Below are 26,413 nucleotides of genomic sequence, written 5' to 3'. Positions count from 1 at the left end.
TCAATCTCTCTCACTGATCAATGGGCAAGTCTCAACTGGAGGGAGGGAGGGGGAGCACAGTCTACTTAATACCTCTCTATCGCCCCCTCATCTACTTAAGCTCACAGCCTGCAGCAAGCTGGAATTTGACAACTGTTTGGTTCTCTCTCTCTCTCTCTCTGTTTTATTACCCTTTTATTCTATTTATGGGACAGGATACTGGTTTTTCACTTGCCTTACTGAAATAAAATTTCCATAAGATTATTTACAATTTAGATATTGAATTGATTCAAATAAGAATATTAAATGAGAACACATGTGGCACTGAGCCCAAGACAGAAATGAGAAGGTAGTTCTAAAATGGCTGTGGTGAGAAAGACTGGCCTCCTAGCCTGACCCAGCACCCAGAGCATTTTTCTCAGAAGCTGACCCTTATACCCCAAGCCACTCAAATCTCATCATCACCTTTCCCTCCCACATTCCTTCTGCTCAGACACACAAACCCACAAGTTCCTAAATAGCCATGGTCTTTCAAACCTTCATGCTCTACAGGTAGTCTCTAGCCTGCCTAAACCAGGCTTCCAAGGTAAGTTTGAGAAATACCAAATACCATATCCTCTCTCTTTAAGATGTGTAATATACAATAGTATATTAAAGATTACAGGCTCTGAGAAGTCCTGCAAGGGAAGGGGAGGGATCCATTTAACCTTGTTTAACCTAGCATTTCTCCAATTGATCCTTCTCTTTTCCCATAACATGTATTAACACCCCTTGGGAACGAGTGTTCTACAAAATACGCTTTGGGAAATACTGGCCTAGAATTTTCTCCCCTTCCTTACTCCTGACTTATCCTCGAAGAGCTTACTCAAATGTCACTTCTTTGAGAAGATTTTCCGTCCTCCCACACAGAATGGGCTGTTCCCTCTCATCTATGCTCCTGTAAGACTTTGTGAAGTCACGTCATGTAAGCATTTGATGTACATGAATTCAATTGTAAATATTCAGTGAAAAAACGAGAGAAAAAAAGAATTTAAATAGTGCAGGTGCTTTTGCCCACTATCCCACTGAATAAGCAGATGTGCCAAAGTGATCCCTAATTCGTCTCAGTTCTCAAAGGCCTCTCCCCATAGGACCTTTTACTAGGTGAGCTGGGATTCTCATGTTTAAAAGATAGACATCTTTCATACGCATGGCTCCTAAACATCAGCCAACTACTTCATCTGTGCTCAACCAAAAAAAGAGCAACCCATTCTCATACCAGAGGAAAAACATTGGGCACAAGACATTCACCTTCACTGAAAACCTTTCCAAGGGATTTTCAAGGGTAATTCAGACAACATACTAACATGGGCGCTAACACTGGACCTGAACACACCTCTGGATGAAGGCGGGATTCTCCAGCAGCTCATTGCAAGTCTCTCCCCTAGACTGTGAGCCCCACTGTGAACTATTCTGGGAAATTTTAATGAAATTTTAACAGAGATCTTCTCAACTAAAATATTACTCAATTAAAATTTGAGCATTCCATTCACTACCAATCCCACTGAATAAACTCCAAGCATAAATTCTTTGCAACAAAGAAAAATAGCTTTGTCAGATGACCCTCTGCATTCTAACTTTGAATGCCAATGTGACCCTGCCACAAAAAAAAAAAAAAAGTCCAATTTGCTGTATCTTTATTCTGCTTACACCTGGAACCACAAGTTTAGCTGTTTGAACTCTTTGTGCACGTGCATGAGTATAAGAAAGAGGTATGTTTGCTGGAAAGGAAGAAGTCTTTTAGAAAGAATGCCATGAGATTCTGACCCTATTTTGCAGATCCCCAAGTCCTGGACCCCCTCACCTTAGCAACCCAAGAGTCCCAGCCTTAATGGCAATGCGTATTCATTTGGATGTTAAAAACAAACAAGGATGCCCTTCTTCATAGTTCACAGTTAAAATAAACCTTCCAGGTGGGAGGGGGAGGAAGGCGAACAAGAAGACAAAGGTAAACCTTTCCCAATGCCCTCACCCATTTTCAAGGGAAACTGAGATCAATAGACTCTCTTAAATGACAACTGGTTCCTAAATTGAAAAGGAGGAGGAAGAGAGGAAAAGACAGAAAGGAGCAGAGGGAGGGAGGCAGGCCATTTTACAACTGTTTTAAAAAGCTCTTATTCACGTTAAACTAAGTTTGATATTTTAAATCTAAGCAAGAAGCCCCCAGTTACACCAATAAATGCGCTCTTTTCTCATCCTGATGTTGAAAGATGCATTTCCTCTTGAGCTAGAGTTCTTGAGAGATCCCTTCTGATGTGGGGCAGGAGAAGCATGGCACAGGGTAGTCAAACCTAAAGTGCTGGCTGCCCACCCTCCACTCTTCCTACAAGGCCAGTTGCTCCCTACTGCATGTGAGCTTCTGAGTAGGCAGGAAAAAGCCTTCTCCAGACCCTACTCTATTGTGTCTCCCAACCGGCGGGGAAACAGGAAGTAACATGGAGTCCCAATTAGTGGCATCACTCCTGGGGTGCCAGAGGTGCAGACCACACCAGGTGACAGTGTCAGAGGGGATGACGCCAAAATGACTGTATATAAAATTTTTGTACAGTGTTTCAGCATAAATTTATTATATCTTAATTTTAAAAATCCCTGTAGTTAATTATATCAGCAAAAACATTTTTCATAAGCCCAGCTTGCATGTATCAATACAGCTACAAGGCTAAAATTCTATAGTAATTTACATTTTTTAACCTTCTAATGCACTCTGGTCAGGGCTGTCATTATTGCCCAATTACAACAACACTTCAAATCACGTGGTGTCATCTGCAGGTACTACAGGGACACACTGTTTTCGCCACTGCTGGTGTTTTTACAGTTGCTGACTATGTCACATTTTCTGGTGTTTTAGCTACAATACTGTGGTAATTAGCATGGGTCGGGGGGGTGATACCATGAGTTACTGCACCAGATGACACCAACCCTAGTGATGTCACTGGTCCCAATCCCAGTTTTGTATTTTGTGTGCCTCAGTTTCCTCATCTGTTAGACAGAGACAATACCAACTACCTTACAGGTCATTGTGAGGACCAGAAATAATATTATGCTGAGCACCTAACTTTAGTCAAAAAATAATAAAGGTGATCACTACCTTATCTACCTCTCTCTTTCATCTCAAAAGGTTCTCTCGTCTTCACAGAGGCCCATGGCCACTAAGAGAAACTACGGACGGCAACCCTGTTTGTTACAACTGTTTAAATGCCATAACTTCATCAACTCTTTTTCAGGTAGGTTCCATTTGCAAAACAGATTTGGGGTTTACGTTTACGCAGACAAGAGAAATGACTGGTTTGCTCCAACCTACACTTATTCTTTCAGTAAAGACGGAATATTTCTCATCACTCTTTCCTCTAATGCTTGGATTCAAGTTCAAAACGAGCCTGATAAAGACAAGGATAATTTTTCTGAGGTTAATGGTTGGTCAAATGCCTCTAAGCAAGCCAACCACAATGAGGAACTCCTGCCTCCTCCTGGAGACCTAGGAGAATTCTACTGCAGGCTTTACAAGTATCACCAGGAGGTCAACAAGAAGATTCTGCCAAGGGCTGGTGAATCTAAGCATTCCTGACATCCCCCTCCCCTGTTTTCAGGCACACTTTCAATAAAAGATAAATTGAACCCCTCCAGATAGGTGTTCCAGAACACTTCACATACTCCAGCTCTATATATCCCCAATCATTCATAGTTCCATGTTCCTTAGAAAAACGGAACACAAAACTAAGAGGAGAGTGATTTACGGTCTGCACTTATCCCCCTACATCTTTTGCAAAGTCCTGAAATCAGCTTTGCATTACAGGGTAAAACATACTCAGAGTCATTATTTTAACTTGAAAAAGGAGGACAAAGACATGTTCCAAATGGGTTGGTACACTTGGGACACCCCACTCCCAAAATGCCGCGCTGTTAAGAATTCTTTACAAGAAGAATTGTTTTTAAGAGGCATGTAATTACAATGTACCAAAGAATCCCTTAGCAGGCAAGGGTCTCCTGAAGTTATCTAGTCCATCTCCTAACTCCAGGAAAACCCTCCCTTGCAGACAGTTATCCCAGTCACGCAAATTAAGCCAGATCTGTGGGATGAGGATTCAAAATAAATTAGGTCAAAGAATAAGCCTCTGGAAAAGCAAGAGTTTTCATAAAAATGGAAGCGTATGCTCAGCCTTCTCAGGCATTAGTAAACGTGGGAGAGGCTAAAGGCAACTTGATGACCTAATAAAATGTTTACAGGGTGAAGGATTCTTACAGATGAATATTGCCTGAAATCAGCAGACTGTCGGCTGGGGCTTGGGGGCCTTTTTATGAGGCAGATTCCACTGTGATGTGCACCTCTACTCCTCCACCTCCAGCCCCCAGCCAGCAGGAGCCCCCACCCTGCCCCTGCACTGGGCATAACCCCTCCCTCCATCACTGCACTGCTCAGTGGCACTGAGAGGTATTTCAGTGTCTGCCCACTAGACTGGTGCTCCCAGAGCGTAGGGCTCTTGCTTGATACATCTGAGTCCCAGGGCTCAGCACAGGACCTACATGGCCAAGAGGAAGGGTCCCAAAATTTTGAGATAAACATTTGACTCAGCAAACGAATGAACAAATCAATAAATGACTGAGCAAAGGGAGAAATGAATGACAGAAGTCTACCTAGCCCCCATTTTAATCGGTTTTAACTCATCCCTTCAATTAATACTTCTTGAGGCCTACTTTATGCCAGGTTGCACAGAATTTGTAAACAATGAATTCCACCTGCTTGACGACCTACAACTTCAACCTGAAAAACTCTTTCAGGGAAGTCCATCACGAAGCAGACAAAAGTACCTAATTGGTAAAAACAGCAGCCTCCTTTCTTCTCATTATCGTCTAGATAAATAAATCTTTAACAAGAAAATTAAGTTTTCATCAGGCAGAAATGGCTGGATGGTGGAGGCGTAACTAAGGTATGGCAGGCAGGGTGCATGCCCTGGGTGCCACTTGAGGAGGGGTGCTAACGAGCAGTTTCTATTGGCCATCGCAGTTGTCATCGCCAGCTGTGAGAGATCATTCAGCAATTTAAAATTAGTTGCCGCAGGAGGCTGTTTTCTGTGGAGCAGCCCCTGCTGGATGGAAGAGTCACTGGATTGGGTGGGTGGGTGGGTGGGGCTCATTTAAGCACAGATTGCTGTGTGTACTGAAAAGGCAGTTTCGAGGGCAGGGGGCCCTGGCAGTGGGACAGCCACGCATTCCTCGCAGCAGCCCAAGCACTGAGTGCAATCCTTCTTCACACCTGTCTGTCTGTGCACAGGCTCCCAGGGGAGCAGCAGCAGGCAGCTATGCGTTTGTTTAACAAGTTATTGATTCTCCAGAGCAACTCCAGGGAGGCCACCTGAGCACAGACAGCGCTGTTAGGCACTGTGACAAATACAAAACACTGAGAGAATCCTACCCTACCTCACACACAAGGAGGAGAAATAGGGGAATACCCAAGCTTAGGGCAATTCTTGATGAGGCTGAACAAGCTAAGGCGGGCAAGGAAGTTCTGCCAAAAAAAAATGAGAATTATCGTACTTACAATAATATAAATATTAGTAGTAATAATAATCCCAAAAACCCATTGCCACTGAGTTGACTCCAACTCATAGCAACCCTATGGGACAGAGTAGAACTGCCCCATATGGTTTCCAAGGAGCACCTGGTGCATTTAAACTGCCGACCTTTTTGGTTAGCAGCCGTAGCTCTTAACCACTGTGCCACCAGAGCTTCCAGTAATAATAGCTAACATTTACTAAGAGTTGACTATACACCAGGCTTTAAGTGCTTTACATATTAATTCATTAATCTTCACAATGATCATTATTAGTAGGTGTACTATTGTTATCCTTATTTTATATATAAGAAAACTGAGGCACAGAGTGGTTAAGTCACCAGCCCAAGACCACAGAGCAAGCAAGTGATGGAGCCAGGATTCAGAATCAGGCAGTATGGTGCTAGAGTCTGAGCTCTTGATACTTCTTTTCCACTATACTGTCCAGAATCTTCTACACTCCCTTCTTTATAATAGTTAACAACAGTCTACTGAAGGACTTGTTCTTGGGAGTACATCGCTTAATTTTATAATACGGGATTCACTGAAAAAATAGGACTCACTTCACAGATCTCTAATCCCACATTCCCACAAATAAATAATTCCAGGGTTTCATTTCCATTTGGTACCCATGTTTTATGCTTAAGGTTCCTGGGATTACTGATGTATTCTAAAAACTGGGCTTTCATATCTAATAGAGCACCAAGCTTAGCACTCAACAGGCCAAGTATAACAGGGGCTTAGTTATTAAATCTATATACTAGGTGGTATCAACCAACAGATTATCCTGGGAACTTCTGCTACAATTTTATCCGTACAGCTCAAAGATTCTCTCAAGAATTCAGATAATCTCATATCTCATAACATAAAAAGGTAGATACTGACTAAGAAAAGTTCACCAGCTTCGACATCTAGCAGATCTGGGCTCCAGACCCATTTATGTCACCTCTGACAGACAATTTAACTCCCATGGGCCTACACTTCCTCAGCTGCACCTGACTCACACGGCCAACGAGATTAAATGAGATATTAAGTGTGAGGCATCAACTACAGTACCTGGCACACAATAGGTGGTAGCTGATAATGCTAGCTGACCTTCACTTCCCTTAGTCCTGGGACTGGTATTCATCTCCTTCATCTACTATCATATCAACACTCACCTTTCTCTGTCCAAGTCCAAACAGTGATACCACTTTAAGGAAACATTCCAGACCATGAATATGGCATACCTGGAGAAAGTATGGGTAATATGGCCTTATATAGGCACCACAAGAGGCCTAAAAATCCAACCAAATCATACTTCCTAACAAATCTATTAGCATATCAAGACATGGAACAAAAATCTTGCCATTACTCCTGTATCTTTGTCTCAGATTCCCACCTTTGGGGCATGTGATGGTTAAGGCTGTATGTCAACTTGGCTGGGCCATGATTCTCAGTGTTTATTTGTGATTACCCCCATGAAGGGATCTGCTATGAGTGGCCAATCAATTAAAAGGAGTTTCCTTGGGCCTGTAGCCTACATGCAAATATAAGTGGACACTCTGGGTTTTGCCCTGTCTGGATCCTGCAGCTGCCTCTTGTTTGTCTGACCTCCGGTTCTTGGGACTTGAACTAGCAGCTTACCTGCTGATCTTGGGATTCGTTGACCTTCACAGTCTGTGACTAAAAGCTCTGCTCTCTGACCTGCCGATCTTGGGTTCGCCAGCCCCTGCGGCTACATGAATAAGGAGAAGCCTCTATCCTGATCCACGGACTTGGGACGTTCCAGCCTCTACAATCGTTGATATAAACCCCTTGATATAAAGCCCTCTCTCTCTCTTTATATATACACATATACACATATACATACATACATATATATATATACACACACACACATACATATATATATGCTTTACTGGTTTTACTTCTCTAGGGAACCCAGCCTAAGACAGGGTATAACCATTCATTCATACCATCCACAAGCGTATTTCACCTATTTGCTGATCCGTGGACAAAGTAACTGACTCCAGGAAAATAAACATCAACACATCAATACCATGTTTAAAAAAAAAAAGAAAAAAATCACGTGAGGCTAAAGCAATTAGAAATGAGTTTGACATTCAAAAAAATCAATCAGTATAATTCACCAGATTAACAGAATAAAGAAAAACTATAAGATCATTTCAATAGATGCAGAATAAGCATCTGACAAAACTCAACAACCACTAGCGATAAAAAAAATTCTAAGCAAACTAGGAATTGTTGTTAGTTGACATCAAGTCGATCCCAACTCATAGGGGCTCCATACGTGCAAAGTGTAACTGCTCCATAAGTTTTCAAGGCTGAGTGAACTTTTGGAAACAGATCACCAGGCTTGTCTTCCAAGGGACCTCAGGGGAGTTCGAACTGCCAATTTTTTGGCTAGCAGTTGAGCACTTAACCATTTGTGCAAACCAAGGACTCCTAAAGAAGGGAATTTTGTCAACACAATAAAGGGTAAAAAACCCACAGCTAACATCATACTTAATGGTTAAATATTAAACGCTTTCTGCCCTTCATGACCAGGAACAAGGCAAGGATGTCCACTCTCAACACATTTATTTAACACTGTACAAGCAGTCCTAGCCAATGCAATAAGGTAAGAAAAAGAAACAAAAGGCGTAACAATTAGAAAAACAGAAGTAAAACTATCTTTATTCACAGGCAACATGTTTATTTATGTAGAAAATCCTAAGGAGTCTATAAAATAACCACTAGGACTAATAAAATTTTAGCAGGGTTGCACAATAGAGACACAATAAGTATACCTAAATTAATTATATTTTTATATATTGTACCACTGAGTTGTTTCCAACTCATAGCAATCCTATATGACAGAGGAAAACTGTCCCATAGGGTCTCTTAGGCTGTAATCTTTATGAGAGTAGATTGGCAGGTCTTTTTTCCCACAGAGCCACTCATGGGCAACAAATTAAAAAAAAAAAAAAAACATTTACACAAAATGTAAAATAATTAGGAATAAATTTAACAACATATGTACAAGGCCTTTATACTAAAAACTATAAAATACTACTTAAAGAAGGCCTAAATAAATGAAGAATAAAAAAAAAATAAATGAAGAGATATGCCAAACTCATGGACTGGAAAATCCAATATTTTTAAGAATCAATTCTCCCCAGATTGATCAAAGTAATTCCAGTAGATTTTTTTTTTTTTTTTAGAAATTGAAAGGTTACTACTAAAATTTAGATGAAAATGCAAAGAACCTGGAATATTCAAAACAATCTTGAAAAAGAACAAATTGGAGGACCTATACTACTTGACTTCAAACCTTACTATAAAGTTACTTAATAAAGGTAGTGTGGCGTTGGCATAAAAATAGAAAAACATATCAATGAAACAGAGTCCAGAAACAGACCTACACTTAAATGACTACGTAATTTTCAATAGACAACGAAACAATCTGGAGAAAGGTTTTTCAATAAATGATGAACTGAAACAACTGGATATTCATATGGAAAAAAAAAAAATTATTTTGACTCCCGTGTTACACCACAAACGAAAATTAGTTAAAGATAGATTATGGACCTAAATGCAAAAATTAAAATCTCAAAGCTTTTACAAAGAAACAGAAAAGAATGTCTTCCTGGTTTGAGGGCAAGCAAAGGTTTCTTAGACAGAACACAAAAAGCAATAACCATAAAAGAAAAAATTGATAGATTAGATGTCATCAAAATTTTAAACTTTTGCTTATCAAAAGATACCACCAAGAAAACAAACAGGCCAGAACAGAAATAATGAGAATGTTCATGTATTGTGAAGAATGTAACCAATGTCACTGAACAATTTGTGTAGAAATTGTTGAAGGGGAACCCAAACTGCTATGTAAGCCTTCACAAAAACCACTGTAAAATATTATTTAAAAAAACAAAAACGCAAGACACAGAATAGGAGAAAATATTTACAAAACATACATCTGACAAAGGTCTGGTAAATAGGATGTATAAAGAACTCCTACAACTCAATAGCTGAAAAAAAAATGGGTAAAAGATATGAAAGACACCACAAAGAAGAATATACAGATAGCCAATAAATACATTAAAAAGTTTTTTGAAGACCAGACTTAATGGTCTGACTGAGACTAGAAGTACCCTGGAGGTCACGGTCCCCAGAACTTCTGTTAGCCCAAGACAGAAACCATTCCCAAAGCCAACTCTTTAGACACGGATTGAACTGGACTATGGGATAGAAAATGATATTGGTGAAGAGTGAGCTTCTTGGATCAAGTAGACACATGAGACTATGCAGGCAGCTCTTGTCTGGAGGGGAGATGAAAGGGCAGAGGGGGCCAGAAGCTGGCAGAATGGACATGAAAAGAGAGTGGAGGGAAAGAGTGTGCTGTCTAGGAGTATATAGCAAGGTGTATATAAATTTTTGTATGAGAGACTGACTTGATTTGTAAACTTTCACTTAAAGCACAATTAAAAAAAATTTTTTTTAAGTATTTTTCGTAGCTTTCTCACATGATTCCAATGTGCAGACAAGTTAGGAACCACTGTTCTGGGTTGGTCATAATGCTGTATATCTTGGTAGGGGACTGGGATACAAAAGTGTATAAACCAAAAAAAACCAAACCTGTTGCTGTGGAGTCGATGCCAACTCTTAGCGACCCTACCCAGAGTAGAGCTGCCCCATAGAGATTCCAAGGAGAACCTGTTGGATTAGAACTGCTAACCTTTTGGTTAGCAGCCTTAGCACTTAATCACTATGCCAAGAGGGTCAGCTTGTCAAAATTCAAACAATTATACAATTAAGATTTGTATGTTCACTGTGTATACATTTTACATACAATAAAACCTCAAAAGAAAAAAACGTAAGCAAATATGAAATTCTAGTTAATTATATACATGCTGAAGTCTTCAGCAGGAGCCCTGGTTGGCAATACAAGCCCACCAGCTGTTTCACAGAAGAAAGATGCAGCAGTCTGCTTCCGTAAGGATTACAGCCTTGGAAACCCTCTGGGGCAGTTCTACTCTGTCCTCACTAAGCTCCTCCACTCACCCTACAGTGCTAGGTTCACCCAAGTGATCACAGGTGTCCTAACAGAACAGTCTGGGTGATACAAAAACCAAGACTCTGACCACACAGAACAAAAGTCTATTCCTCACAGCTCTGTGGTTGTTATTTTGCGTGAAACCTGTCTCATATTCATTTTTGCTATGAGTCGGAATCTACTCCATGGCAACAGGTTTTTACACGGATACCTGCAGCTTACTATGAACTGCATGCAAAAAAAAAAGTTGAGAGATGGATGGCTACATGGACAAATATGTGATAAAGTGAAGACAGTAAAATGTGAAAAATCTAGGTGATGAGTATACACATGTCTACTGTAAAATTATTTTAACTTTTCTGTAAGTTAGAAAATTTAACAATGTCAGGGGAAAAACACAACACATGCAACAAACAAAAGTACATCTCATAGTGCAGTGCTTCATAGTTTCTGAAGCAACTTCACATACATTATTTTCATTTGACCTCATTTCCACCTTTATGAGTCAGGTACCTTTGTCTTATCTGTGGTTTCCCAGCCTGTCAGTGTCTGTCCTCCGTAAGGTCAGGCAGCCAACAGCGCATCAAGCCAAGTAACACCACACACATGAAGCCCACCTCGGCCGCCAGGGCTTGTCCCAGGTATGCACACGTGCGGGCGTGCCCTACACCTGCTCACAGTCTCCAGCCCACCACTCTTGCCTCTCAAGATCTCCTCTACCCAGGCTCTGCAGTTGAGCAACCCGTTCAGCCCCTTCCTTGGCTTACTGACCCCAGTGCCCCACTGGGATCTCTGCTCTGCAGATCCTTTTTGGTCATGAGCACACCCAGAACTCTGGGTCAGAGATGCCTCACCTCCCATCCTGCCTGCACACACACCAATACTCATCCCCTGGTCCCATCTCAGGGAGAAAGTGCAGAGTCAGTTAAGAGAGAACACAGAATTTCCTAGAATACAGGACATGTCCAGCAGATTTTAGTGGCACACATACTTTTTATTGTAATAATTACATATTTATATTAATATACATTGGAGGAAAATGTAACTAGCACTTCAAGCCCATGATTTCAAGGATAATATTACTTAGGAGAAGGTTAAACAAAAGAAGTGAGTCAATTTTAAGATATTAATAATAATAAGGGTGGTATGTAGATAAGTCAAAAAAAATCACAACAACTTGTTTGGGATCACCAGTTCCACAGGACTCACCAGCAGTTAACAGAACAATCAACAATGTGTCCCATTCCCAAGGCACGAAGACTTTAAACTTCTCACTAAGCTCCTCCACTCACCCTACAGTGCTAGGTGCACCCAAGTGACCACAGGTGTCCTGACAAAACAGTCTGGGTGGTACAAAAACCAAGACCCTGACCACACAGAACAAAAGTCTATTCCTCACAGCTCTGTGGTTGTTAGTTTGCATGAAACCTGTCTCATATTCATTTTTGCATGATTCCATGCTGCCAGACTTGATTCTCTCTGTGGTTTCAATTCATATTTTTTCCCTATCTGCCCAAGATATAACTAGGGCGATAAAAACATGGCCACAAAGCAAGATTCATTTTAGAGGAGAAAGAAAGCATGCCAGTGTTTATTCCACAGAACTGGATGTCTGGCACATAGTTCTTGTTAGGTTCCTTCCAGTCAGTTCTGACTCATAGCCACCCTATGCACAACAGAGCCAAATGCTGCCCCATCCTGCGCCATGCCCACAAATCATTGCTATGCCTAAGCCCGTTGTTGCAGCCACTGGGTCAATCCATCTCATTGAGAGTCTTCTTCTTTATTGTTGACCCTGTACTTTACCAAGCATGATGTCCTTCTCCAGGGACTGATCTCTCCTGGCAACACATCCAAAGTATGTAAGATGTAACCTCGCCATCCTTGCTTCTAAGGAGCGTTCTGGTTGTACTTCTTCCAAGACAGATTTGTTTATTCTTTTGGCAGCCCATGATATATTTGAAATTCTTTGCCAACACCACAATTCAAAGGCACCAATTCTTCTTCTGTCTTCCTCATTCACCGTCCAGCTTTCGCATGCATATAATGCTACTGAAAATACCATGGCTTGGGTCAGGTGCACCTTAGTCTTCAAGGTGACATCTTTGCTTTTCATCACCTTAAAGAGGTATTTTGCAGCAGATTTGCTCAATGCAACGCGTCTTCTGATTTCTTGACTGTTGCTTCCAGGGAACTTTCAGAAATTCAGGCCAGATTCAGAAGAGGACATGGAACCAGGGATATCATTGCTGATGTCAGATGGATCTTGGCTGAAAGCAGAGAATACCAGAAGGATGTTTACTTGTGTTTTACTCACTATGCAAAGGCATTCGACTGTGTGGATCATAATAAATTAAGGATAACATTGCGAAGAATGGGAATTCCAGAACACTTAATTGTGCTCATGAGGAACCTATACATAAATCAAGAGGCAGTTGTTGGAACAGAACAAGGGGATACTACGTGGTTTAAACTCAGGAAAGGTGTGCATCAGGGTTGTATCCTTCCATCGTACCTATTCAGTCTGTATGCTGAGCAAATAATCCAAGAAGCTAGACTATATGAAGAAGAACGGGGCATCAGGATTGGCGGAAGATTCATTAACAACCTGCGTTATGCAGACGACAAAACCTTGCTTGCTCAAAGTGAAGAGGACTTGAAATACTGATGAAGATCAAAGACCACAGACTATTTGGCACATAGTAGGCACACAATAAATGCATGATGAATAAATGAAGCCTGACTAATCTTTGAGGCTGGGCTGTTCAAACTCAAGGGTGTATGATGGTATGCCAGGGCATCAGAAAGACATAAAATAAATGCAGTCCTGACATTTTTATACAAAGACTTCATTTTCCCTGATGGTAACTCACTTAAAATATTATTCTCATAAAACAATCAGTACAATCTTCTGGGGGCGGTACGATTTGCCAAAATCTATTAACATGTAACAGACCTAGCAATTTCCACCTTTAAGGCAGAAGAAACACTTCCACAAGCATGCAAAGAGATCCGTTTGCCTAGCTCTGTTTGTAACAGCAAAAGATTGGACACACCCTAAAAGCCCATCACTACAAGACTAGCTAAAGGACACATGCACACACAAAGGAATATTCTGTAGCCACTAAACAAGCATGAATGTGAACTATCTGAACTCATGTGGAAAGATCTCCAAGACATTGGTAAGTAGGGGAAAAAGCAAAGTGCAAAGGGCAGATGTCATATAACCACATTTTTACATAAATATGTAATTCATTGATATCAGTGTAAACATAAATATGTATGAAAAAGGTCAGATGAATATGCACCAATCTATTTGTTAACAGCAGTAAATAGGGTCGGGAGACCCTTACTTTCCCCGTGAATCAGTTATGAAATATTTGAATTTTAAGGAAACTTTGTAATCAGAAAAAAAAAAGTTTAAAAACAAGCAGAATGTGTCACATGTAAAAATCCATACATTAAAAAAAAGGCACAACAATTAGTCTCTATTCACCTGGAGAAAGAAGGAGAGTCAGGAAGAGGAGGAGGAAACAGAATGTGTGGCTAATTGCCTCCATGAACAACCATTTCCTTTACCATGAGGCTAGAAGAACTGGGATGTGCCCTGCTGCCATTACTGAACATTTTGATCAAAGATCCTATAAAAGAATCTTGATTAAAAAGAAGAAAATACAGAACATAATTTCAAATTTTCATGGAATCCAAACTTCCTGGAGCCATGGAGGCTGGGGGAATCCCTGAAACTACTGCCCTGAGATGATCTCTAAACCTTAAGCAAAAAATATCCTTTGAAATCTTCTTAAAACCAAACAATAGTTTAGCTTAACTAGTCAAGTATGTCTGCCTTGAGCACTATGCTCATTTAAGATCTATCTATATGGGATGAAACTGACAACAGCAATTCAAAAGATTAGACAGGAACCTTAGGGAACAGTGAGTTTATGTTAATGAGAGAGGAACAACTCAGAAAAAGAAGGTGAAAACGATTGTTCAACTCAAAGAGTATAATCAATGTCACTCAACTGTAAATGTAGAAACTGTTGAATTGATGTGTGTTTTGCTGTGTACAGTCTCAACAACAAAATAAAATAATTAAAAAACACACACACAATGAGATAGCACCTCACACCATTAGAACAGCAATGATCAAAAAAAATTGAAAACAACAAGTGTTGACAAGGTTGTGGAGAAACTGGAACCTTCATCCACTGCTGATAGGAATGTAAAATGTAAAATGATGCACTGTGGAAAACATTTGTTCCTCAAAAGCTGGACACAGAATTACCATATGACCCAGCAACCTCAATCCTAGGTATATATCCAGAAGAAGAGACGGCAGGAAAGCAAACGGAAACCTGTACATCAATATTCACTGCAGCACTTTTCACAATAGCCAAAATGTGGAAACAACCAAAATGTCCACAAACAGATGAGTGGATAAACCAATGTGTTACATACATACAACAGATTACTACTCAGCCATAAAGAGGAATGAAATCCTGATGCATCCACAACATGGATGAACCTTGAAAACATCATGGTGTATGAAATAATTGAGTCCCAAAAGGACAAATACGATATGGTCCCACTTATATAAAATAAGCAAATGTATAGAAACCAAAGATTATTAATGGTTACCAGGGAAAGGGGGAGTTTTTATTTGGGGAGCACTGCATTTATGTTAATTAATGGTGGTGAAATACTTTGGATGAGTATACCGATAATGGTGGCACAACATGAAAAATATATCAACTGAATTGTAAACCTGGAAGTTGTACTGGCAGATGTTTTGATGTGTATGCTTTCACCACAATAAAAGAAAATCCATTTTAAAAAATGGCTTCAAAAAAATGTCTCCTTCCTCTTGGCTACACCTTTGGACCACCACCCTACACCCAATCCTTAAATTCACTTACCCTTCCACTAGTGGGGCCCTTGGGGAAAGCTCAAGCAGCACTATTTAGAATGAGAATACCACATGTGTAGGGAAGTCACACACTTCAGGGAGAATGCCCCATTGCAGCCCTCCCCTGGTCTGGCTCACTCCACAGTGCTCCCGTAAGGGAGACAATGGGTCAGCGTGCTCACCACCATGGGCTTTTATATCCAACTTCCTGGGAGCAAGAAGAGGGTACTAAATACTCAACTTGCTGCTGGAACAGTATCCTTGCTGAGCCTGAAGACATCTTTGTGTTCTGTACTTTTCGGTTGTGTTTTAGGGGACTTGGGGTTATTATTAAAGATCCTTTCTTGGGAATTTTTGCTTTTATTGAAATACACATATACATAATTCAACCACAACAACTATTTCCCAGAAGAAAATGCTAAAAGGCCACAGAAAGACCTAAACTTCATAAGCAACTCAGACACAGAGACAGTCTTTACCAAATTTGAAAACGGGGAGAGAATGGAGTGCGGGCAGTTAAGAGCTACACGAAAATAAATGGTTTTTGAAAAGTCCAAACAATGGCTGGAGGCTAGGAGAACTGGCCTCTTGGTTTTTCCTTCCCTCTCATCCACAGTCCCCCCTTCTCGCCTACCCTGAAATAACATCGCTCGGGGCCACAACCATCTGTAGCTGCCAGGGAAGGCACAATACATTCAGAAACTCTTAGACCCACAAGTCCTGAAGCTCAGAACTGCACAAACAAAAAGTTAGGGGCAGGGGGATGGGGGAAAGGGAATAAAGGCTGAAAGATTAAAGTCGCAGGCAGAGACAGACAGCTCCGTTTTTTAATAACTGAAAACACGAGTTGGGCCTGAATGTGCTCATTGTTTCGCAGAGGGGGCAGTCTACGCAGACAGGACTGGCTGGCGACAGGGCTGCCTTGCCATCAGAAGTAAGATTTACCAAAGGGAGGGGGAGAAAGACCTCCACCCTGAGCTCCATTTACTGATGATGACACAGTGCACAGCAGCCAGGTGAGAATCGGATCACTGCCACCCTGGGCCTCCGGGGCAGGAGGGAGGGGGAGTCCTCAGGTCAACTTCAAAAGCTAGGAAAGCACGAAGGATTTGGTAACGTGGGTCTTTAAGACACAGCTGCTATTGGGAATATAGGCTGGCACAACCTTGCTAAGAAGCAATTTGGCAATTTGGATCAAGAGGCGTAAAAATGTGTATATCCTTTGGCCCTATAATTCCACTTCTAGGATTCTAACCCCAGGAAATAATCCAACCCGGGACAGACCTTGATGCACAAAGATATTCTGTGCAGCAGTATTTACAATAGGCAAGAAATCGGAAACAACCTAACGTCCAATGCTAGAAGGACCAAGTTAAGTGTTTATTTACTTATAACCTGCCTTACTGCAAAAAGGATGTAAAGCCTTACAAAAATACACAGAACAAAGGGAAAACACAAGAGAAGGAGTTATAACAACAGGAAAAATGTCTTCCTTAAAAAAAGATGAAGCCTGAGCTGGGTTGCTTATTCTTTACACACTGTGAGTGCCCAAACTCTTCCAGGGGGGGCCATGAGATTAACACACCACCACCACCAAAAGCAGCAGCTATTATTTGCTGAGTATCTGCTGTGTGCTCCAAAGGTACACAGTTCTTTAAGTACACTTTGACCCCGCTGCAACCCAGCGAGGGCCAGGAAGCCTTGACTCTACAGGATAAGCCAGAGTCTGTAAATGACAGGCGCAGATTTTGAACACAGGTTTCTCTAATTCAAAGCTTGTATGCTTTTCACAATGTCATATGCTTAAATAAATTGTGTATTCATACAATGGAACTTGTGCAGACATTAAAAATGATGTTTATAAGCGGCCATCTAAGATGCATCAATTGGTCTCAACCCAACTAGACCAAAGGAGAACGAAGAACGCCAAAGACACAAGGTAATTATGAACCCAAGAGACAGAAAGGGCCACATAAACCAGAGACTACATCGGCCTGAGACAAGAAGAACTAGATGGTGCCTGGCTACAACCAATGACTGCCCTGACAGGGAACACAACAGAGAACCCCTGAGGGAGCAGGAGAGCAGTGGGATGCAGACCCCAAATTCTTGTAAAAAGAGCAGACTTAATGATCTGACTGAGACTAGAAGGACCCCAAAGGTCATGGTCCCCATACCTTCTGTTAGCCCAAGACAGGATTCATTCCCAAAGCCAACTCTTCAGACAGGGATTGGACAGGACAATGGGATAGAAAATGATACTGGTGAACAATGTGCTTCTTGGATCAAGTAGACACATGAGACTATGCTGGTATCTCCTATCTGGAGAAGATGAGAGGGCAGACAGGGTCAGAAGCTGGAGAAAAGGATACGAAAAGAGAGAGCGGAGGGAAGGAGTGTGCTCTCTCGTTGAGGGGGAGCGATTAGGAGTATATAGCAAGGTGTATATAAATTTTTGTAAGAGAGACTGACTTGATTTGTAAACTTTCACTTAAAGCACAATAAAAATTTTTAAAAATGATGTTTATAGAAAGTGATTAACAGCATGGGAAAATGCTTAGGATACGATGTTAAATTTACAAAGCAACAGAAAAAACTACGTGAAATACATAATTTCAACCATGTAAACCAGATGATTATTTTCTTCCTTTTACTTTTGTCTATTATCCAAATTTTCCAAAATAGGTCTACATTAGTTTTAGTATCAGGAAAATAAAAAGACTGTGTATTTAAAAATATATACAGGGCCACTGAGTTCCTTATATCACAATACACCTTACCAACATGCACACCAACTCCCTTTTGTTTTACATAAAGATTCTAAACATGTAGTAGAATCAGAACATTGACATGTTGAGACTTGGGCAATTTTGTTCAGAATCTTGTCTTTACACAGTCATTTGGAGTTGTTTATCAGTAGGTGGTCATTACGAATAAGTTTAGTTTTCTTTTTATGTTTTTCTTCAGATATAGGCTCTCACACAAACAAGTGGAGAGTCAGAGAAATACTTTCTCAGGCCTCCTAGTTCAGCACACACCTTCCCAATAGGCTTGCAGGCCCCACAGTCCAAGCCCAGGCAGAAAGCCGACAAGGGTGACCCCCTCAAAACTGGTAGCCCTCACCCAGATCTAGCCGGGCCATGGCTGCTTCTTGAAGAGTGGTTCTCAGCCTACACTTCAAACACCCCTGAAGCAGTGGTATACGTTTTGCTGATGAGAAGGGCCAGAGCTGCCACCAGTTTCTCCACTACTAATCTAGACTTTCTAGTCCCTGACTTGCCAGGAAGTCTGAGACGAATCCCTCAGCTTTACCACATGGACCCCAGGCAGACTAACCTATCCCCCAGGGATACTGGGAAGGTTCAGCCATCTTTGAAACCTGACGGGGGGAACACTTCTATTATCCCCGTCACAGAGACGAGGGTCACACAGCCAGGATTCACCTATGTCTGGGGAGAACCACACACCCCACTAGATAAAACGGATCTTGTAGACGATCACAAAAAAAAAAAAACCCAAACCCGTTGCCATGGCGTCGATTCCAACTCATAGCAGTGGCTCCAAATTTGACTTTGGAATACACTTTTTTTTTCCCGCTGGTCACCAACTACTATGCTCAGCACCAAGACACAGGCTTGGTTTTCTATTACAAGGTAAGCGAGTTACAATTTCTCAAGAGCTATTTAATTATTTCTTTAAAACCTGCCCCCTGCATTTCCATGGAGTTAATCGCCAGAGCTCTCGCCAGCCCTGCATAACAATGGAAAATCAGCTAGCTGTGTTTTGTTTATCTGAAAGACGGAAAAAATATTTTAAATGCTTTAATTTTAAACAAATATAAGGGAAACAGATTTCTTTTATGTTTCCTCAACTACAAAAATCCACAAAATAGCCTGGACCTTAAACTTTAAAACAAGTTTGGACTAAAGTAAGTATCCCACATGGCCAACAGACTTGAAGCAAAGATTATGTGAAATACTAATTGTAATGCTAGTACTGGGAACTAGCCCTGTTGCTCAGAGAAGGGGATCAGCAAGGGAAGGGAACTGAGTGGAAAAGGGGAACAGGTGAAGAAGGGGAGCAGTAGGAGAAGGAGACCAAAGAATAAGCAGCACCAGCTGACCATATCTGTTCACCTCAGCTGTGTAGCACCTTGACAGAGGATTGACAGGGACTTCCTAGGCAGAGCTGTATATTATTATGGAATGGGGAGTGAGGCTGGGAGAGGGGCTATTAAGCTAATAATGCTTCATTGTAGAAATTTTAGGAAAGAAAAAAACCTTGGGAAAAAACACCCTCTTTATAAAAGGAAACTGAAAGTCACCTACATCCCCATCCCTTGAAGTGAGTCCCTGTTAACATTGGGTATATTTCCCGCTAGACCTTTTCCTACACCTACGTATTCTGTACATCACTGAACTAAGCTGAATAGAATTCTTTGTCTTGATTTTTCATTTAACATTAGATTGTAATGTGGTTTCTTATGTCTTTAAAAATTCTTCATAAATATCATTTTAAGGAAAGGCTGCACAAAGTAATTTGCTTCATTTGGGTGGCTTCCAATTTTTTGTTATTATAAGTAACTTTTTTTTTTTTATGTGAAGAACATCTCTGTACATAGTGCTCTGGCTCATTTCGATTATTTCCTTATGACTAACTCCTGTGGAGGTCTGGGGACCACGATTTCAGGAGATATCTAGGTCAACTGGCATAAAAAAGTTTATTAAAATCTTCTGCATCCCATTTTGGTGAGTGGCAACTGGGATCTTTAAAGCTAGCGAGCAGCCATCTAAGATGCATCGATTGGTCCCAACCCACCTGGAGCAAAGAAGAATGAAGAACACCAAAGACACAAGAAAAATATTAGCCTAAGAGACAGACAGGGCCACATAAACCAGAGACTCCATCAGCCTGAGACCCAAAGAACTAGATGGTGCCCGGCTCCACCAATAACCGCCCTTACAGGGAACACAACAGAGTCCCTGACAGAGCAGGGTGTAGAACTCAAATTCTAGTAAAAAGACCAGGCTTAATGGTCTGACTGAGACTGGAGGGGCCACAGAAGACATGGCACCTGGACTCCCTATTGGCCCAAAACTGAAACTGTTCCTGAAGCCAACTCTTCAGACAAAGATTAGACTGGACTATAAAACATAAAATGATGCTTGTGAAGAGAGTATGTCTTAGTTCAAGTAGATACATGAGACTAAATGGGCAGCTCCAGTCCATAGGTTAGATGAGAAGGCAAAAAGGGACAGGAGCTGATTGAATGGACATGGGAAATCTGGGGTGGAAAGGAGGAGTGTGCTGTCACATTATAGGGAGAACAACTAGGGTCACATAACAATGTGTGTATAAATCTTTGTATGAGAAACTAACTTGAACTGTAAACTTTCACTTAAAGCACAATTTAAAAAAAAAAAAAAGACTAACTCCTAGAAGACGTCCCCGGATGGCCCAAATGGTTTGTACTCGTTTACCAACCTAAAGGTTATTGTTTTGAACCCATCCAGAGGCACTGAGGGAGAAAGGCTTGACAATCTGCTTGTGTAAACATTACACGGGACAGGTATGGGATGGTGTATGGGAGTACATCCACAAGCATAAGTAAATTTGGCAGAGGATATTTCTACATAAGTATCTGTATGTGCTGCAAAGATATCCATGTATACAGTAGAGCACTTGGGGCAAAGTTATAAAAACTTCTTAGCCATAACCAAATACCTTGAGGGACTGAGTGGCTAGGCTTGAGGGCTTAGGACCATAGTCTCGGGGGATATCTAGGTCAAGTGGCATAACCTAGTCCATAAAGACAATATTCTACATCCTACTTTCATGAGTAGCAACCGGGATCTTAAAGTTTGCAAGCGGCCATTTAAGATACAACTGTTGGCCTCTTCCCGTTCAATGCAAGGAAGTGTCAAGAAAATCAAAGACTCAAGGAAACAATTTATTGGCCTCTTCCCGTTCAGTGCAAGGAAGTGTCAAGAAAATCAAAGACTCAAGGAAACAATTAGTTCAAAGGACTAATGCGACCACATGAAACACAACCTCCACTAGCCTGAGACCAGAACTAGATGGCCCTCGACTACCACTATCGATGGCTCTAATTGGGATCACAATAGTAGGCCCTGAGTGGGAGAAAAATGTAGAACAAAATTCAAATTCATAAAAAAGACCAGACTTATTGGTCTGATAGAGACTGGTGGAACCCCCAAGACTATGGTTTTTAGACATCCTTCAAACCTGGAACCTACTCCTAGAGATCACCTTTCAGCCAAACAATACAGAAGCCTATAAAGTGAACAACGCCCATGAGGAATGTGCTCCTCAGAACAATCAACCATACAAGACCAAAAGGGCAGCATTTGCCCAAAAACAAAATTCAGAAGGCAGGAAGCAGCAGGAAAGATGGGCAAATGGAAACTGGGAACCCAGGGAGGAAATGGTAGAGTGCTGCCATGTTGAGGGGACGGCAACTAATGTCACAAAACAAAATGCGTATGAATTTTTGAATGGGTAACTAATTTGCTCTGTAAGCTTTCACCCAGACCACAATAAAATGTTTAAAAAAAAAAAAAAAAAATGTCCAACAGAACCAGCATCCCACCGGAGCAAAAAAACAAAACTTGGTCAAAAAGCAATTTGGCTCAGCATGAATGTCCCCAGTCATTGAGTACCTTCAATCCCTGGTTTTCTACATGTGACTAATATTTATTTCCCACAGGGAATTTTTTCAAAAATCTTTAAGTGTCTTTGTGATTGATCAGATTTTCTTAGTTTTGATAGATTTCTCCTTTTTTTCTTTAATTAAAAAAAATCAAAATCCACTGTTAGCTGATTATTCATTCTCTGAGCTATTTGTAATAGCAGAAAGCTAGAAACAATGTCATTTTCCAACAATTAAAGACATTGTCCCTCAAAAAAGAAAAGATTACATGGGGTCACCATGAGTCAGAATTGATTCAACAGCAACAGGTAGTAACTCCTAGAAGACGAATTACTAAATCACAGGGTAGAACTTATTTAAGGCTCCAGATAGATTTTGCACAATTAGACCTCAAAAAGGTTGAGCCAAGCCAAAGTTTTCTAATAATTTGTTGTTAAAATAGCATTCATATTTCCACCGGCCAATGCTGGTCCCTGCAATTCCAGAGGCATCTTGAGATGCAGATGCCTCCTGGAGAGGTCTTTTCTGTCCTGTGCAGGGAAAAAGAACAATGGCCACATAACAGGATACTTGACCCACGCAGGTGGTTCAGCATCGGAGCTCCCAAGGATGACCCAAAAGTCTCAGATGCTCCAAGCCTTGTAAAAGCCCAAACCCAGTGCCGTCAAGTCAATTGCAACTCATAGCAACCCTATAGGACAGAGTAGAACTGCCCCATAGAGTTTCCAAGGAGCGCCTGGCAGATTCAAACTGCTGACCCTTTGGTTAGCAGCCGTAGCACTTAACCACTACACCACCAGGGTTTCCCCAAGCCTTGTAGTTCCCATTAAAAAACACCGCATGGGTGCCTTGTCTACTTTGTGAACTGGAAAGATTTCATGCACCGAGAAGGAAGAGAGAGAAAAACGGGATGCAAAATGTGAGCTGCTCCAACACCAGGAACATTGGATAACTCCAACCTTTGTGGTGGACTAGTTGTACATGTTGTTTCTCGTTGGGTTTTTCTTCTTCAGTCAAGCTCCCGAAGGAATCAATGTTACCACCACCACCCCTCTCCAAAGAGCATGAAAAACAGCTACTCAGCATTCATGGCTTATTAGATAAATGCACTTTTTGCCTTCCTTTCTGCTCTCCTCATTCCAAAATATATACATATATATATACGTATATATACATACATACTGATATCAGGTCTCATTTTCCTTTGGAGAGGGGAAGGCAAAGAGGTGGCAGAGCAGAGCGGCTAAGAGAAATGGCTTTGGAGTTGGGCAAACTATCTTCAACTGCTGGTCTGCCAACTAATAGTGGTTTGACCTTATGTATAACATTTCCCTTTGCTGTGATTATTGCCACCATCTGTAAAAGAAAGCAATGGAACTATCCTTACATGCCTGCTATGGAGATTATATAAGGTGATGTGTATAAAGCACATAGGCATGGTGGCTCATACAAAGCAAAGGGATGCATTCATTTTTTCAATAATGTTTTTTAATCATTATTACTACCCAAATAACCAGGCAAATTATATCTAAGGGAGAAGAAAATTAAGTAATTGAATGAAGAATGAATGCAGGAAAATGGGTCCTTGCCAATCTCCAGGCCAGGGGGCACAGCGAGCAGGGCTATTCCCAGAAGTTTCCGTGGGTAAGCTCTGTCCCAGCCTGACAGCCCACTACCAAAACTGCTGGAGACCAACGCTCCTCCAACTCCCCAGAGGCCCTCTCTTTCACAGGCTGATCTGGAAACCACTTTCTTGGCATTCCTTAGAAATGCCACCTTGTGTCTGGATCCCTGCTGGTATCATTACATCCATTAATTCCTCCAAGGTCAGACAGGAGAACTTCAGTGAGACAAAAGGAAAACAGAAGTGAAATCTTGGGGATTCCCACTTCCAGGGAGGACAGTTACTAACAGTCAGCAGGACATCCTGAGTGTGGTCACTCTGCCAGGCACTTTATACACATCACTCTGTCTGACCCTCACAACATTCCTGAGAGTTGGGCGACGTTACTCCCGTTTTGTCATGTAGGATCACGTAGCTGATAAGTTGTGGTACCAAACTTGAACCTACGCTCTAAGCCCCATGTTCTCTTCTAATGACACATAGCCCCTCAATTAAAGCAAGCAGGTATCCCTGCTCAGAAGCTTGGAAAGGTGAGTGGGGCAGCCTTTACAAGAAAGAAAAATGTCTGTTAGGGCCTGTTACACATTATTACTACTACCCGGCAATTTTAAGGATTTAGCTTTTTTCTACCCAAGTAGATTGTGAGTATGTGGGGAGAGCATGGCCCTCCCGCCAACAAACACTCTTCCTTCCAACATCACAAAACCAAAAAACCAAACCCACTGCTGTCAAGTTGATTTCCACTCATAGCGACCCTATAGGACAGAGTAGAACTGCCAAATAGGGTTTCCAAGAAACAGCTGGTGGATTCGTACTGTCAGCCTTTTGGTAATCAGCCAAGCTCTTAACCACTGGGCCACCAGGGCTCCTCCAATATCACGAGTGCTCAATAAATATTGTGGAAATCATTAATCCATTAATTAATTAAAAGTTTTAAAGACAAAGGAATTAAATGGGAGGGAAGGAATAAAAAAAGAAGCTACAGATAAAATCAGTGCACCAAAAAACAGTTGTTTCGTTCAGGAAGACCTGTGACTATTTTTTGGTTCTGTTCTAAGTGTCAGAGCTGTAGGTGGCAAAGCTGAGAGGGGAGGCATGTGATTAGAGAGACATCTCAACAGCTCAAGTTCAAGACTCTGGCTCAAACACCACATTCACATACTTCCATGAGCCCGCAACAGAAGAGCACGTTCAGCATCTGCAGCACCACCTTGGTCTCTGAGCATGTAGAGAAGAATGGCGGTCAGGGCGCCAGCAGCAAGAACCTCCAGGCTCTACACACAAAGCTGCATGAGAACCACATGGCACTTTACAGATGGACAGGTGATGAGAGGGGGCCCAAGACCACATAGGTCATGTCTGTTAGAGTGCACTACACACCAGGCACCACTCCAGCAGCAGCATCAGACTTTCTACTCCAGCATTATGCCACCCATATTTGTTTTTTTTTTTTTTTTTACTATGGCTTAATACTTGTCTTTAAATAACTAATTTTGCCTTGTTTTTTTTAAAACTCACTTTTTTCCCTTAAGAGAAAAGTTATATCACTTTATATAAAGTTAAGTGTAAAAGCGGCATGGGGGCAGTGTCTGACCTCCTACAAGCCCACAAGGGGTTAAGAGAACCAAGAAAACAGCACAAGGCTGACTCCCATGAGGTGGAGGCCAGACATGCCTCCTCTCTCTATCATCTTTACTAATTCGGACATCAACAGTCCCTCGCATAGCACTCTCTACTTCTCTGCTGGGTTCGATAATTCATTGCAATGGCCACACAGAACTCAAAGATCATACTCACGATTGTGGGGTTTATTAGGGAAGTAAGAGTTATAATTCAGGCTCAGGAATACTCAGGATACAGTTCTCCCATCAAGACAGCCTCTTCCCAACTGTGCTAGAAGACATGCCTCTCCCTGGCCCTAGGCCTCTCCCCAAAGGCACGCTGCTTTCTCTCTTTGTGGGCCAGGGAGCCCACCATGCTGTCTCTTGCTGCCAGGTTTTGCCATCTTCAGTGTTACAGCTCTTGCTCTCTGTCTCCTGTCTCCTTGGTGTTGGTAGGATTCTCCTCTCTGATCTGGAATTGGGTCTCTTTTAAGGCAAAACTGACCAATACTCTTGATGGGCCATAATTACCCTATCAAGCAGTCCCATCTGATCACCTTGGGTGGGAGTTACAAGACCATGGTTAGTAAGGCCACTCAAAAGTAATCCATCACATGGCAAAAAGGAAACTTTATATGGCTGCCATAAATGGAAAACTGTCACAGGCCAAAATTAGAAGATAACCATAAAAAATATAATAAAAATTAAACAATATTGTTATACTTTCACCTTCTGTGAGGTTTGCTCCTGAGGCCTGCTTGCTCCTCACTCGTTATATGGAGAGATTGACTAGGTTCAGGTGGCCAGCACTACACCAGCCTCTTCCCTTGACGTGGTCAAGGGGACTACGAGAGGGTTGAAAGCGGAAGAATCTGTCACTGGGTGCACAGAGCTACTTTATCTGGGTCTTCCATCTCACCTGTGAAAGGGATACCCAGCTTTGGGAATGCCGCTCCTCACCACCTCCCCTCATGCAATGGCACCAAGCCTGGGCACAAGCCCCCT

At 41.6% G+C, this 26,413-nt stretch overlaps 1 protein-coding gene across 1 annotated transcript in view; it reads right to left on the bottom strand.

Annotated features, from left to right (window-relative positions):
- Nucleotides 1-26,413, bottom strand: part of EEFSEC (eukaryotic elongation factor, selenocysteine-tRNA specific) — a 300,712-nt gene that overhangs the window by 233,063 nt on the left and 41,236 nt on the right. The gene's annotated exons all lie outside the window — the stretch shown is intronic.

The sequence above is a fragment of the Loxodonta africana genome, chromosome 22 (assembly GCF_030014295.1).
Source record: "Loxodonta africana isolate mLoxAfr1 chromosome 22, mLoxAfr1.hap2, whole genome shotgun sequence".
Classification (NCBI taxonomy): Eukaryota; Metazoa; Chordata; class Mammalia; order Proboscidea; family Elephantidae; genus Loxodonta; species Loxodonta africana.
This window is presented reverse-complemented; position numbering and strand designations above follow the sequence as displayed.